The sequence below is a fragment of the Rhipicephalus microplus genome, chromosome 3 (genome assembly GCF_043290135.1).
Source record: "Rhipicephalus microplus isolate Deutch F79 chromosome 3, USDA_Rmic, whole genome shotgun sequence".
In the NCBI taxonomy this organism is placed as follows: domain Eukaryota; kingdom Metazoa; phylum Arthropoda; class Arachnida; order Ixodida; family Ixodidae; genus Rhipicephalus; species Rhipicephalus microplus.
Window position 1 is genome coordinate 99,573,469 of NC_134702.1, and position 8,549 is coordinate 99,582,017.

Here is an 8,549-nt window from a genome sequence, read left to right on the forward strand (position 1 = left end):
CAACGCGGAAAGACATCGATCCAGCGCAAATAGAGCGACTCTTGCCCTAAATAGCAACCACCATGCAGGACGCTCTTGTAAGTCAACCCTCGTAAGTATATATATATATATATATATATATATATATATATATATATATATATATATATATATATATATATATATATATATATATATATATATATGCAGTAGCTGACAAACCGATGTGGTATAAAGTTCTCTAGAGGGAGAAGACGCTTGACTCGCAGCGAAAAAGGCCGCACAGGATGCTATTTGCGTTCTGCGTCACATAAAACCGATTCCCACACGGCCTGGAATCTGCTTTTTTTACGTGTTTTACTTATTTCATGACACATGCACGAGAGAGCAGAGAGTATACAGGCTAATGCTGGCACAGGAACTGACCATAAAGTGGCTATAACGGTTCGTAGCACTTCGCACTCAACTATGGGAGAGCATTACGCCATCGTTCTATCTGCCTAGAACATGATGTTCTATATGTTCATTGATTCGAAGTACGGTGACCTGTACTGTCTGACGAAGGGAAGTTTTATTATACAGTATGTGACTTGTACATAAACAAACAAACCAAAACGATTAAAAGTACATTTTTTACAAATCAGCACTAAAACACTAATATATATCTGTGTATTCTCATTCTGTAGCATAATCTGACGAGTTAAAGAACATGTGTTTAAAAAAATAATGGTTGACAATTTAGAGCATTCTGTACTCTACTATGCGAGAGCGCTAAGCACTGCGTGCGAGTGTTTACAACAAATGTTGGGCGATTTAGAGTATACGGTGTCCTCTACTACGGGGGAGCAAGAAGCTGTCCAGAGAAATACTGGTGCAAAACATACCCCGGAACACTGCGAGATAAGAGTGTCACAAAGTATCACGTAACTTGATCGCTTGTGCCTTGCTTTTGCACTCCTCGCCCTGCTGCCTGGGCAGCGCGTATACTGTAAAGTGCTTTTTTTTACGCGCACTCAATTTGCGTAAATTTAGTCGAGCTGATTTGTAGCCGATCTACACAGCACGCGAAGCTCTCAATAAAGAAACTCGGACACTGTACATGCCACACCAAGTACCAAGACTTTATTGTGCAAGTTTTAGCGCTATACCGTATGTATACTCTCTAAACATGCTTACTTGTTTCCGTGCTCACGTTAAAGAACCCCAGGTGGTCAAAATTTCCGGAGCCCTGCACTACGGCGTCTCTCATAATCATATGGTGGTTTTGGGACGTTAAACCCCACATATCAATCAATCAATCATACTTGTTTCCGTGCTGGATGTGTTTAGATATAACTGCTTGCACTAAGCACTGTATTCAGAAACGTCCCATGGCTCGAATTTGACTTTCCATCGTCTTTAATGAAGCACAAACGCGTATCGAGTCTTTACGCGGAGCCAATACAGCACATATACGCGCTTTAAAAACGCTGCTTTGAGGCGGTGGCAAATCGGGTTTAAGTCAAGAAGTGTTCTTGAATGCGAGGGTAAGCCATGGAAGCTTAAGCCACAGCCAGAGCTTACGAGCACCTGTTGTGGTCCTGACTTGGCAAGGCTTTTACCATCTCAATTTTTTTTCTTTCCGACTCCATCTATGCTACAGTGGCGTTTCGTTTATACTATTTTGCATAATAGGTTTTCGCCCAAATTAGTTCGTTGGTTTTTTTGCTTTTTTTATTGCCAGCGAAAGTACACTGAGAACAATTCACTGTCATACGTCAAATACGATCACATCACTGCACGAAATTGGCAAGAATTTGTTCGAGCAACTTCAATGTTTCTGAATAAAAGGAAGTTGCTATCATGTTACTTTCTCTCGTTTTCCTTGTTTTTCTCTGTTCTTTTTTTCTCCTTTCCTCCTTCCCCGTGTATATGGTAGCAAACTAGATTCGACCTTGTAAACCTCCCTACATTTACTTTGCTTCTCTCTCTCTCTCTGTAGGTCTCATACGCACCACTACTGCGAAGCTGGTTGAAATATTTTCAGACTCGTCTATATACACTTCTTTTACGAACGGAGCCGCCACTATTCAATACCATTGTCACCAAACTAATATTTGTGTAATCGTGAGTCAGCTTTGTTCCATACGCTGGTTTGGTGTGTGCATAATAGTTCAGAAAGCGTGGTAAACGCCCTCACCTGCAGGCATGCATTGCGTAAGCGCTGTCCTTGTTATGCCACACTTCGGCCCAAACGGTGGCCGAGCTTTGGTTACGGGTAGCGGAACGGTGCCTTGTCTGAGCGACGTTCGGCGTAAATCTTAGCGACAGCGAGAAAAGCACCGTCGTGCCGTGAAACTCCCTGACCCGAAGCATGACAGGCCGCGCTCCTTAGACAGGTCGCGTTCCAAAGACTTGTCCCTCGCTCGCCTCTCGATGCTACGGTCACCGGCTCCGTCAAAACTTCCGACACTGCCTGCAACAGGACCTTTCGAAAAAACCGTTGTAAAATGTATAGCAAAAGAAACTGTGGCCATGGCTGTTGCGCCTCGGTGGAGCAACTCATGTCTTTTCTCAATAGGCGTCGCGACGTGACACATTCGTGGCAAGCGTTCGGTTCTCCGACGTGCGTTTATTTTTTGTATGTGTGTGTTTTTGTTTGACGTCCACAAAGTGGCAGTTGTAGGTTAACGACTGATGGTGGCACCTCGAAATGGAAATTGCGTTTCTTCTTTGAACTTGCCTCGTGCGTATACGTAGACGTGGATATGACAGATCATTGCGTGTGGAAAGACCCACTGTTCACTCTATTCTCCTCCAGAACAAACGCCTTGCGTGTAGAACGCTATGCTCCCTCTCTATGGTCCTTTCCGTACGAAAATCAAATACGTTGCGACAAGTATAATGAGCAACGCAAAGAGATGTGTCTTCTCAGTTTAAAACAGCGTACGTAAGTAAGGGACGTTGTGTACTTATGTATACTTTTCTGGAAAGACCGTTTGTGAAAGCTAGCTACTATACCAAAATAGCGTATATGTGGAGAAGCAGACTTAACTTTATCAACCTTTAAACGCACAGGTTACCATGAGAAGGCAATGTTTCAGACATTTAGACTGCGCTTGCGAATGATCTCATATGGTCACAGCAAATAATAAAACTTACCATTATTCAATGTTGTGAATTTACGGCAGTCCTCAGGAATTGCTTAAAAGTGATCACCAATGTTTAACAGACTGAAGTTTCAACAATGTAACGCCGCACAAAAATTCCAACACTTGTCACAGGGCATCCAGACTCTCGGAACTCTCAACGGATGAAAGATTTGATATTTTCGGCACCAAATTTCAATAAAAATTCGGGAATTATTGCAAATTAATTGTAACGATCACTGTCATTCGTCAATTGAAGACGCTCGCGTTCTCAACGACCGTTGAGCAAATCCACGCAAGGCACTCTTATGAGCCTGGGGTCTCAAACACGAGAACCGCTGTGCGCATGCCACCGTAGGATTTCATGAAAGCGGCCTATGGCATGCCACAGATAAAGCTTCGTGACGTTCCTGAATAAATACTGAAAAGCATAGGGTAATTAATAGCGTTCTGTTCGGGTACGCTTCAGGACCTAAGTTAAAAGTTTTTTTTTATTCAGGCACTCCATGCAGTCACTGCGAATCGAAATATCACGGCGGAACGAACACTGTATACTGAAATCGTAGTTCAGATTTTATTAATCAATATCAACATGTTTCCTAAAATTTGGGCCCCAAATCCCGTTTAAAAATTACTCCTATATGAGATATGGGGAAAGACGTTCTTACAAGGCAATCTTAGAAGACATTTGGTTCTGTTCTAGTAACAGCGCGACAAGTTCAGGAAGAGACAAAAAGGACAAGAGAGAGCGCGCTGACTGTCAACTGAATTTTATTGATTGATTGATATGTAGAGTTTAACGCCCCTTAAACCATATATGATTATGAGACACGCCGTAGTGGAGGGCTCCGGAAATTTCGACCACCTGGGGTTCTTTAACGTGCGCCCAAATCTGAACACACGGGCCTAAAGCATTTCCGCCTCAATCGTAAATGCAGCCACCGCAGCAGGGATTCAATCCCGCGACCTGCGGGTAAGCAGCCGAGTACCTTAGCCACTGGACCACCACGGCGGGGCTGAATTTTATTGAAGGTGCTATGACCACTTTTATACAGAGTAAAAAAAAAACAGTGCTTATGCGTGACCATAATAATATAATCCTAACTGAAAAAAGAATACTCTCTTTCGGAAAAGATAAGTGAGGGTGTACTGATGCATTTATCCTTCCTGATAGAAAATGCTTCTAAAATCTCTCTCTCTCTCTCATTTTTGTTGCTTTTTTTTCAAAAATCGTGTTTTATGGAACATAGGACTGCACTTACATTCTTTACGGTGTAAGGCTATGAGACTACCATAGCCATTAATATTTAACGCATGCTGTCTTGCTCAGTCATTGAAGCATTAAGGTTGTCGCGCTGTTACTAGAACATAACTATGATGAACAAACTCGCCCAAATTAAGCTCTTGTTATATTTGGTTCACTCTTTTAACCCTCCTTCCCTCTCCGCTGTTACGGCTTTTGTCGTGCTAAGTTTTGCTACCACGGCGCACTGCTTGAGGTATGTGCGAGACTCCTGTAAACGGCGTTGATTCAGGCCCTGTTATTTTCATCATCTCTAGTTTTCTACCATGTTTTCTAGGTAAGTGAAATTGTTAAAAAAGGTTGAGTTTTTGTTCAAGAACATCCTCCAGTTCAGCCTAAAAGCTTGCCGGCATTGATGTTTTGATGTTCAGAGAGAGAGAGAGAGTAAACGTTTATTTTGAAACAGTGCCCCAAACAATGCCCGGTGTCACCCTGAGGTGAGAGGGCTTCTTAGTCCAGGAACCCTCTGGCTTCTACTGCCCTTTTGGCCCTAGCGACGAGTTGTTGTTGGTCTCCTAGGTCCTCGAGGGCGGAGGAGGAAAAATATTGTGTGACCGAATGGTCTCTACAGTTACAGCTGATTACAGTGATGGTGCTCGAGGACGTTACCCGGTGTCCTGAATATCTACGTGTGAAATGCGGCACTTTCGTTTGTCAAACGCGTGTCGCGAATGCTAGCAGAGCTTTTTTGCCAGCCTTTAGCTTGTTGCAAAAGTAGACAAATCTTGCAGACGAAGTACTAAAGTACTAGTGCTGTACTAAAGACAATTCACGACATTTCGTACTTTCAGGCACTTAGCTCAACATCTCTTTGTAGCACCTGATATATATCGAGAAAAATGAAATAACACAGAGATTGTTTGAAATGAAACATAAAAGTCCCTGCAGCAGCATTAATACACGAATTCCATATCACACAAAACAATTGCTGCGTTTCACGTTTGAAAAAACGTGACTTCGTAGTTAGTGGTTGAATCAGACCAGGGATTGAGGTGCTGGTACGGTGACCATTGACAGCCGAGTGTCCACCCATTTGCGAGCTATATAATCTACTTTTTTTTGCACTCGCACAGTGGCACAGACATCGTACCGTCATTTGGTAAAAGAAAGAAGGAGAGAGAAATACAATCTTTTTTTTTTGTCACAACACCCATTGAAGCACTGTCGTGGCATCGTACGCGACTAGCAAAAGGGGCAAGACGTCTAGGTCCGTTTCACACGTTCATCCTCTCCCTCGTTCTCGTCGAGCACACGCCTCCTTCTTGCTACGTAGAACTGATAATCCGGCGCGGGGGCAGCTGCCCTCTCAAGACCTTCCAGCGGGGGCAGAAGCAGCAGTAATCGCGCGGCCATATTGTATTTACGGGAGCCGTCCGCGCTCCGTCTGGCGGCGGAATCGCCCCCCACCCTCCCCATCCGGAGCGGCGACGGCCAGGCGCCAGTCCAGCCGCTCATTTTTCAGGCCTGTTTGCACTTATGTCTCGAGCTGCCAAGACGTTAGAGCGTGCGTATACCTGGTCCCCTCGGGGGGACGACGGACGCTACCTCTCCGGGGGGCAGGCTCCAAACAGGCGTCGTCTGCTTTTCTCTTTCTCTTCCTCCAGAATCGTTCCTTGAGGTATGGCGAGGAAGAAGAAGTAGTAGTCTTCGTCTCATCGCTCGCTCGGGAGAAGTGGGGTGGTGTGCAGTTGCAGCGGGGCGGGAACGCGCGTTGGAGGAGAAGGAGGGGAAGGGAATTATAACCTTCCCTCCTGTCTTAACCCCGTGCTGTTAATGCACGCGCTCTTCTCCCCTGACCCTTGCGATAGTCGTCATAGCCACTCTCCCACACTGCCCCGTCAAGCTCAACTCCTGTTCTTCGCCTGCGTGAGTTCGTCCGTTGTCTATCTCCTCCGAAGATCTTCTGTTCCGTCTATGTCTTTTCGCCTGGACCCGGAGATGTTCTCTCTTTCCTGTTAACCTCAGCCGATCCGCCAATACTCAGTTAAACTGTGTGGCACTGATGTTTCGATTTGTTGGCTTCTTTCTCCTTTTTCTTTTGCCTGCGTCATCTGTCCTAGGATGCAGTTCAGGTTGCCCGTCTTCAACTTGACCAAAGCGTGACTATGAAACAGGAGCAAAGCAACGGTATCGAATACCCCCGAAAACAAACACACAAAAGGTGCCGGGTTGGCCCCATTTTTACGACAACGTTCCGTCTCCCTGTACGAGCTACCTTTCCGACGCGTGTGGCTTCCTCCCTCATCAACCGAGCTGAGGCTGACAGATAGGAAGGAGAGTGGTGGCTTCGTTTTGTTTCCCAGGATTTCTCTCACTCCACGAGAGTCTCAAGTCTGGCGCTGTCGTAGGGTGTTGCACGCTCGAGGGCGGGGGAGGATGAACGGGAGGCGTAGTGCTAACTCGGTGTGTAGGTCTTTCGCGAGTTCCAGGAGACGGCCAGCAGTGACTGAGAATCGGCAGTGGCGCCTGCGGACGAGCATTGCCTCAACGCATGCGTGTTCGCTGGCTACCTGTCACCCTCCCAGCGTGTGAGCCACTTATCGTCGCTTGCCATCAAGCGTCCGTCCCGGCACGGCGTTTTTTTACGCGACGCCTCGTGTGGGCGACTTTCCAGACATAACGAGCTCTGCGAGCCAAGCACTGACTTTTTTGTTTCTTTCTGGACGCGTTTACTCCACCATACAACATACACACACTTGGCATGCGAACGTCTCTGAAACGAGATATACAATGCGCGCACAGTAGGGTCTGTCTGTGTAGCCAACTCCGCATCTTACGTTATTGTCTTCTTGCACACACAACTGGTGAGCGGAGGCTAGCTTTTTCACGCGTTCATACCTCGTGCGGCTATCTCATCTCAGAGTGCGCGCTAAAACGACGCGTTTTTTATCGCTGACCGAGTTTCTTCTGTCTTCTTGTTTGTACCTCACCCTGTTTTTATTTTTCCGCAGGTTTCCGAGAAAACAAACCCCAGCCGCGGTGTTTATGACCTTGTAAAAACAACACCACTTGCTTTTGTCCGCCTCCATGGAAGTCGGATACTTCTCCGCAAGTTTTGCGAGCGACCATGAACCACGAAAGGCCATCGGGAGTGAGGTGTTTCGCCGACCTGCACTTACTGTTTGACCTTTCACCTTGCTCTGAGGCTGGCTTTATCAGTTCTGTGAACGCTTTTTTTATCTCTGTCTGACTCCCTGTCTGTCCCATTGTCGTTTGCGCCTGCGCCGTATAAGCGACGAGAAGGCAGCGTGATGTGTGACTGTTGTCACTCTCGCGGGACAGCTGGGTGTCGCTATCAGTGTTCGAGAAGTCGCGTATCGCTTCCGAAAGAGGAGGTCACGGATAGTTTCATGCTTTGCCTCCTTTGATATCGGCTGGACATCACCCCGGTGACCTCGGGGTGATGTGTGACTGTTGTCACCGCCTCGAAAGACATCCTGGTGTCGCTATCAGATGCGGGGCGTTCGTATACCAGGACACGACGTCGCTCTACAGTTCCACGAAACCGAGAAAGCGATGGTGGAAATGGTAGGCGGGTGAGTGTCTTCTCAACTGGGTTGGTATGTGTGCGATGTCCGCCGTGCTTCGAATGTGATGGTTGTTCAAACCTACAGAAAACGGATAAGCCCGTGTTTATCTTCTGTGTGTAACTTGTGTGCTTATCTTGTGTCTTTGAGTAACGCCGATCCTGTTCTGAGCTGTTCTATTTTTTGCTGTGGAGAGGTTGAGGTCCATATTACCTCGTCTACTTCTTATTGGTACACTCTGCAGCAAAAAAAAAACTGATGAATGGTACTCAAAATAAATCAGCAAAATAAATATATAATCGCGCACTGAGATCACTTTAAATAAACTGTCCATGTACAGTTTGCTTGCAGCAGTTCACACTGTCACAAGGCTTTCACACGCACATCTTTCTATTTCTACTCATTGTATATGTACTAACACACTGTTCCTTAAATCTCAACCCATAGCTGTATGTTACAAGCGCTTATCCAGTCCGGTCTGCACTAAGACGCCTGTCATTCGCCTTTGTTTGAAGATACATCTCGGGTCACCGTGCAAGTCATTTCTTTAATGTGAGGGACCGTCCGTACAAACTGCCTAGTTTCTTCTTTAATTTTTCTCATTCATTTGTG